This window comes from Natator depressus, chromosome 22, assembly GCF_965152275.1.
Source record: "Natator depressus isolate rNatDep1 chromosome 22, rNatDep2.hap1, whole genome shotgun sequence".
NCBI lineage: Eukaryota > Metazoa > Chordata > Testudines > Cheloniidae > Natator > Natator depressus.
The window spans coordinates 83,030-90,255 of record NC_134255.1 but is presented as its reverse complement, the minus strand read 5'-3'; the positions used below and the strand labels follow the sequence as shown (position 1 = coordinate 90,255).

General features: G+C 53.2%; 2 non-coding genes across 2 annotated transcripts; both read left to right on the top strand.

The window, feature by feature from the left end:
- The first annotated feature begins 307 nt into the window (after positions 1-307).
- Positions 308-381, top strand: TRNAN-GUU (transfer RNA asparagine (anticodon GUU)). Its single transcript has one exon. It is a non-coding gene; the product is annotated as a tRNA-Asn (tRNA).
- A 6,434-nt stretch (positions 382-6,815) lies between these two features.
- On the top strand, positions 6,816-6,888 carry TRNAK-UUU (transfer RNA lysine (anticodon UUU)). Its single transcript has one exon. It is a non-coding gene; the product is annotated as a tRNA-Lys (tRNA).
- Positions 6,889-7,226: the final 338 nt, after the last annotated feature.

Sequence of the window (7,226 nt, the reverse complement as noted above, 5' to 3'; positions counted from 1 at the left end):
TCATGCAGAAAATGCAGCCTGAATGATTTTGGAGGCTGGGGTACCAGGAAGTTCCCATCCCTGAGCAGCAGCTCTGCAACAAGCTCACATGTCCCCCCTCCGCTGTGGGACCAGGACCACTTCGACAGTGCTGTGAGAGGGGAGGAAGCGAGTGTTATGGGCCCTGTCTGAGCTTGGGCCTGGCACGATGGAGCCATTGGTGCCAAAGTGAATCCGGTCCTGTCCGGACTAGCGCCTTGCAAGCTCTATCGTGGGCAGCAGATGTACAGGCTGCACAGCCTTGGTAACAGCAGACAGGTATCTAGGTGTCTCTGTAGCGCAATGGATTAGCGCGTTCGGCTGTTAACCGAAAGGATGGTGGTTCAAGCCCACCCAGGGACGCTAGTAACATCGTGCTATTTCCTTGCTCCTCAAGATGTGCTGGGAGCCTCAAAAGCCACCTCAAAACCATCCCTCTTGGCCTCAGGGGGTTCAGCTGGTTGCCCGAAGAGTGCACTGGGTACGAGTCAGAAACCCATCTCCCTGCAGCCACACTGAGCACTCGGGCTTAATCCTCAAGGTCAAGCATAAAACCTTCAGCCAGGAACTTTTGCTCCCTTCCTGCCTCTGCCAAGAGACAAGGGAGAAACGGACGAAACATGCCGGCTCAAAGGACGTCCTGTGTGCACCTAGACAGCCAGCCCATCCACTGCATCCCAATCCCCCAGGCCTAAGCCTCCCTGCCCAAGTCTTGCACCTGGCTGCATAGAATTAAATCTCACTTCTCACTGGGAACTCGACTTCTCGTTCCCATCACCATTTTTTTTTTTGGGCCTCAGAGTGCAGCCACCAACTTTTGCTGGTGGCAACTGTGGCAATTTTTCCAAGCCGGAGCTCCACTGCCCTGGGGGTTGAAGTCTGAAGCCATAGCCCATGGGCTGAATCATAGAATCATAGAATATCAGGGTTGGAAGGGACCTATTCATGACACACGCCAAGGGCTGTGTGCAGCCAACAGGGAAGTGGGAGGGAGGCATCTTTGAGCTGGTGTGTCTCGTCCGTTTCTTCCTTGCCACTTGGGCAGGAAGGGAGTGAAACTTTCCCGGCTGAAGGTTTTGTGCTCGGCCGTGAGGATTAAGCCCAAGCCCCCGGCATGGCTGCTGGGATTCTGGGTCGCGTCCAGCGCACTCTGAGGGCCACCAGCTGAAACCACTGAGGCCAAGAGGGACAGTTTTGAGGTGGCTGATGTGTCACTAGTTTCTCTAGCACAGGTCAGACCCTGGCCCTATGTTCCAGACATCCTCATTCACATCAAGCGTCAAGTTAAGAATCATTTCCCATTCCCGCTTTGTGGGAGGGGAGACTTTTGAAAGCCCTCTCTGTGCGACTGCACATGGCAAAGCAAAGAGAACAAACCCCAAAACCCCCTGTGCTTTTGGAGCCAGGTTTGTTGTGGAAATTCTCTATTTCACTTCAATCTCTTTGGTCACTCAATTACAGACCTAAAAGTGGCAATTCTTCAACAAAAAAACTTCAAAAACAGACTCCAACGAGAGACTGCTGAATTGGAATTAATTTGCAAACTGGATACAACTAACTTAGGCTTGAATAAAGACTGGGAGTGGGTGTGTCATTACACAAAGTAAAACAATTTCCCCTTGTTTATTTTCCCTCCTACTGTTCTTGTAAAGTGCTGGAAATGGCCCACCTTGATTATCACTACAAAAGATCACCCCCACCCCACCCCCCCGCTCTCCTGCTGGTAATAGCTCACCTTTCCTGATCACTCTCCTTACAGTGTGTATGGTATCACCCATTGTTTCATGTTCTCTGTGTATATAAATCTCCCCACTATAGTTTCCACTGCATGCATCCGATGAAGTGAGCTGTAGCTCATGAAAGCTAGTGTTTTAATACATTTGTTAGTCTCTAAGGTGCCACAAGTCCTCCTTTTCTTTTCAAGCCTGGGCACTGTGATTATTTACCAGTTTCTGTGGCATTGAAGCACTAGTGTGCTCGCAGCTGCGATGGCCGAGTGGTTAAGGCATTGGAGTCGAAATCCAAAAGGGTTCCCCTGTGCAGGTTTGAGAGAGGAACAGAACCAGGGTTATGGCTGATCTATGGGGCAGGGGGTGTTAGGTGAGTGGCAGAGGCTTCAGGTGCTGAGAGTTTGCCTGACACCTCAGGGACACAGTGTGAGGTGGTGTCCCAGGGATCTCTATGAAAGGAGCAGAACAGGATTTACTTGGGGTGGGGAGAGAATTGAGAGCGTCTCAGGGGTTGTAGAGAGTATTGCCAGGGTTAGAGACTGGCTAAAAGACAGGCCTCGCTGTGAGCAAGACACAGTGACACAGTGACCGTTGCGAGCCTACGCTGACGTAACGAGAGTTAACATAGGCTTGTAGTGTAGCTATGGCCTTAGGTCTATGAAATGTTTGGGTGAGGTAACAGGAAAAGGATGAGGGGAGACCAAGATTCATTCAGGTGTTTAGGCTCCAGCTTTTGTGGAAGTGGCCTTACTGCACCCTAAAGGCTCAGGAACAAAGAGGCCCATAAGAACGAAATATCATGACTTTATTAACATTTCTTGACTTCCGGGTGTATAATTCCTGTTTTTAGAATTCTTGGGATTGTCAAACCCTCTTGGGGTTGTAGACGTGTGTTCATTATGTTTTGCGGGCCAAAGCTGTAAATGGGTTCAACAAAGAATTAGATCAGTTCCTCAGGAGAAGTGCATCAGCTATTAACTGAGATAATCAGGGATGTCTCCGCATGCTCTAGGTGTCCCTAAACCTCCGACTGCCAGATGCTGGGAGTAGATGATGGGATGGTTCACTCAGTGATTGCCTGTTCTGTTCATTCCCTCCGAAGCCCCTGGCGCTGGCTGCTGTCAGAAGATGACGTTCTGGCTGACGATGTGTTATCACTAGGTTTTATCTGCCATAGGGCTGGATTAATCACATAAAACTGGGACCTGATTATGTTTTTACTGTTCTTTTGCACACCAAGTCAATGCCATTATGTCTCAGTTGAGCATGTCTGTGGAAGGAATCGCATTCCAGAGCTTCTCGGGCTGAGATCACTATAATCTGCAGGCGGGGAAAAAAAGTGTGTGGAGGCAAATTAAATATTTGGCTAAAGCTGGGGGCACTTGGTGAGCGCAGCACATTAGCCAGGGTTTGTTTCTACCCAGATATGTTCTGTCTCCCTGCCCCATAGTAGGTAGCACAGCCCGTGGTGCAGGGAAGATGGCTAATGAAGGGAGCAGGTCGGAGGAGGCGGGTAGGCCAACGAGGAGAGCCGCATGGATGGAAGGTGGGGTGGAGCAGGGAGGGATGAGACAGACGCCCAAGTCCTCACCCCCCCCCCGCAGTGCAACCCTCTGCCCCAACCCTGAGCCCGCTCCGCACCCTGAACCCCTCATCTCAACCTCCAAGAGCCTGCAGCCCCAGCCAGACCCCTCACCCCAACCCTCTGCCCTAGCCCTGAGCCCCTTCCTGCACTCCAAACCCCTCATCCAAATGCCACCCCAGAGTCTTCACCCCCAGCCAGTGCCCTTGTCCCCCTGCACCCCAACTCTCTGCTCCAGCCCTGAGTCCCCTCCTGTACCCCGAACCCCTCATCCCAACCCCCCTGAGCCTGCACCTTCAGCCAGAGCCCTCACCCCCCCCCACAACCCAACCCTCTTCCCCAGTCCTGAGCCCCCTCCCACAGTCCGAACTCTTGGCCACACCCCCACCACACATCACCTCCATATTGGTGCACATAACAAAATTCATTCTGCACATGGATGTAAAAAATTAAAGGGAACATTCCCCAGGGCCTATTAGTAAATGTTTATGGCCTGTCACAACTCAGTAAATTGTCTGGGGGTGGAGGCATTTGGGTGGTTTTGGGTGGATCCTGCCTCCTCTGGAGGTTTGGGTCCTGTCCTTCACTCACCCCACGGTGGCGGCTCCTGCACCTCCGGTGCCATGGGGCTGGCTGGACTTGACTCTCCGCTCCGGGCAGCAGGGCAGAATTAACTTTTTGTGGGCCTGGGGCCAAACATATCTGTGGGCCCCCCTGGGGAAGGATTGTAACAGACAGGAGAGTGACACGGGAGTTGTCTTTGACACAGCACGCAGCTGCACAGGTTTTATGGACAATATTTACATGTTTAACTTGCAGAAGGTTTATAAGCCACAGAGCAACTGAGGGTAGGACAAGAGGAGGGGAGGACCATGTCTATGTGTGGCCATCAGACGGGCATAAGACACCTGGCCAGCCTGCTCCCTTGCAGGCCAAACACCCACTGAAGGCCACCCACAGACCAGCATGCAGGGTGGCTGCTGATTCTCAGTGGCCAGCATCAGAAGATGGTAGGAAAGCAGGGCCACCCTGGTGGGGCCTCTGACCGTTCCCACTCCAGGTGCTCACTGTTGCAGCAGGGCAGGAGATTTTACCCCAAGAGGCTTTTCCCCAGCTGGCGAGAAGCAGAGAAACACCCAGCTCCCAAGGCGCTATTTAGCCCCCTCAAGCACAGGGACAGGTGCACATTTGGAGGAGGCAAACTGCTCTACATGCTAGCCCGGGCATCTGCCCATTTACTTTGGCAAGTCAGGAATGGCAAAGGCTAGACTGGACACACCTGGGGCTCACGCCCTAGCCTTGTGACACCCAAACCCAACTCCTTTCCGGGGGTCTAGCTGAAGCCAGAGCATTGGCCTGAGCAGCCAGGAAGAGGATCGAGCCCTGAAGAAAGCAGGACTTTCAGCACAAAGGGAAAACTGCACAAGTCCAACCGCGAAGGGACTCGACCCCTCAATCACCTCATCTGAAGTCAGATGCCTGATCCATTAGGCCACATAGTCACAGGAGAGAAGCCTCTCCAAGCACTTCTTTGGAAAAGGTGGACACTGTGTTTATCAGGTCAGCTACTGAGGGGGGCAGAGGCTCTCTGGGCACAAGAAGTCAAGTTCCCAGTGAGATGTGAGACTTAATTCTATGGAGCCACGTGCAGGACTTTGGCAGGGAGGCTTAGGCCTGGGGGATTGGGGTGCAGCGGGCGGGCCAGCTGTCTAGGTGCAGATTTATTGACCCTGAGGTGCAGGAGGGAAGAAGAGCAGGAGGAATCGGCAGTGGGCGTGGAGAAAAAGAGGATGGAGAGAGGCTCTCAGCAAGCCTGGCCAGCTCAGTCCATAGAGCATCAGGCTTTTAATGGGCAGGGCCAGGGTTCAAGCCCCTATCCAGGTACTCAGCTCTTGTGTGCCAGGAGCCAAATCATTCCTGGTGGTGTCCAGAGCCATGTGTGGGAAAGGGAGGCTGAGACTTGTGCACCCTGCTCTGTGGCAGGGATCCTGGTAGCTCAGACTCAGGGAAGGCTTCTGTACTCAGAGGTGCTGACTTTGAGACTTCCTGGGGCTTGCTTGACCTCTGCCCCAAACCCCCACCCTGTCCTATTTCTTCCTCCTGCACACTGGATCACGGGCAGGCGGGAGGTGCTGAAGAGGAGGAGCTTGTGGGCTAGGCTGCTCGCAGGTGGGAGGTGCTGGGGGGAGCTGGCTGCCAGTGGGCGCTGAGCAGCTCTTGTTTTGTTTCCATTGGTGCTGCAGCCCCATAGCACCCAGGGAGTCGGCGCCTCTGGCTGCACTGATGGCTCCCTTCCACTCTGGAGAGAGGAACAGGAGGGAGGAGGAGGAGGAATCCTGCTGAAAGGCAGTGGCTGTGGAGAAAAAGAGGAGGGGTTTCTGGCACTTTTTTGCCTCTCTTTTGCCTGCCTGCTCACTCTTGTGGTCAAAGGGGTAGATTCTATTGGGAAGCCCAGTCAGCTCAGTCAGTAGAGCATCAGGCTCTTACTTTGAGGGTCCAAGGTTCAAGCCCCTGGCCAGGCACTCAGCTTTTAAGTTGCCTTGTGTTCCAGGAGCCAAATGATTCCTGGTGGTGTCCAGAGCCACACAGGGATTCCCAGAAGCCATGACCATTTCCTGGAAAGGCCTCTTTCTGCTGCTTAGTCCTAGGAAGCAGGATAGAATCCCACCTCCACAGGAGCGGGCCCAGAAAGCAGAGTCTCTGGTTGGCAGAAAGTGGGGCCAGGTACTATGATAAACCAAGGGGAGGGCGAGAGCAGCAGAGAGAGGGGGAGCAGCTGGAGAGCTGTAAGTGCAGAGTTCAAGCCTGCCAGCTGAGGGCCACAGGTGTCTAGAGACTGTGACATCATCGGGTCCCATGGCGTAAAGGTCAGCTGTCAGAGTGCTGAATACTGCAAGCTGAGCTCAGATCTCAGTGGGACTTTTGGACTTGTTGCTTCACAGTTTCAAGGCTTTGTCTTGCTCTTTCAAATGATGTGGGAGCCAGTCTTTTGCCTGCTTTCAGTTGTGACTTGAACGCCAGAGGAGACGTTGGATCCAGAAGGCTGGCCTTGCCTGGAGCCCTATAGGGAGGGATGTGAGCTGGATTTACTCTGAGTCCTGCAGCAGCAAGGCCTAGGAGGGAGCCCTCTTGGTTGACCTGCTGGCCCAAAGTCACTTTGGCGGTGTTGGTCTTTACCCAGGAATGCTGAAGGGTGGGCCTGAGGGAGGGTGACTCAATCCTCCTCCTATTGGTCATGGCTGGAGAGGAGGCTGTAAGAGTGGCCAGGTTGATGAGCTGGGCCTTCTAGAAGGGGAGGGTGGAGTTGACTTGGGCATTGTGCTGGCAAAATGCCTCAGGGTGCTGGAGGGAGGAGGAGACTAGGGCTAGGGCTGGGAAGAGAGAGAGAGAGAGAGAGAGAGAGCAGCAGGTTTCCTCTATTGTTTCATGCTCTCTTTTTCTTGACTAGTTTCTCCTCTGCATGAACTTGTTCCTTTTCTTCGTGAGCCTGGCTAGCTCAGTTGGTAGAGCATCAGACTTTTAATCTGAGGGTCCAGGGTTCAAGTCCCTGGTCAGGCAATGAGCTATTCCCCAAGATCATAAAAGTCTATCACTTTGGCATCCTTCTTGGTGTCTTTTTCTCTTCAGGATTTTGCCTTTCCTAAGCAGGGCCTTTTGTGTGTGGGATTGAAGGGGAAACTTCCTGACATCCCCTCTGTCCTCGCAGGCTGGAGGAATAAAGGCCTTTGGGCATATAGCATGTTCCTCCCAGATGGCTGCATCTCACATGGTGGAGGTGCAAGCTCTGTCTCCTTGCTTCTTTTACTGCCTTCACGTGGCTGTGCTGATCTGGCTGGCCTGTCTGAGACCGGGTGTGGGGAATGTTTGGAGCTTTTGCTTTGTATTGAGGGCTACCT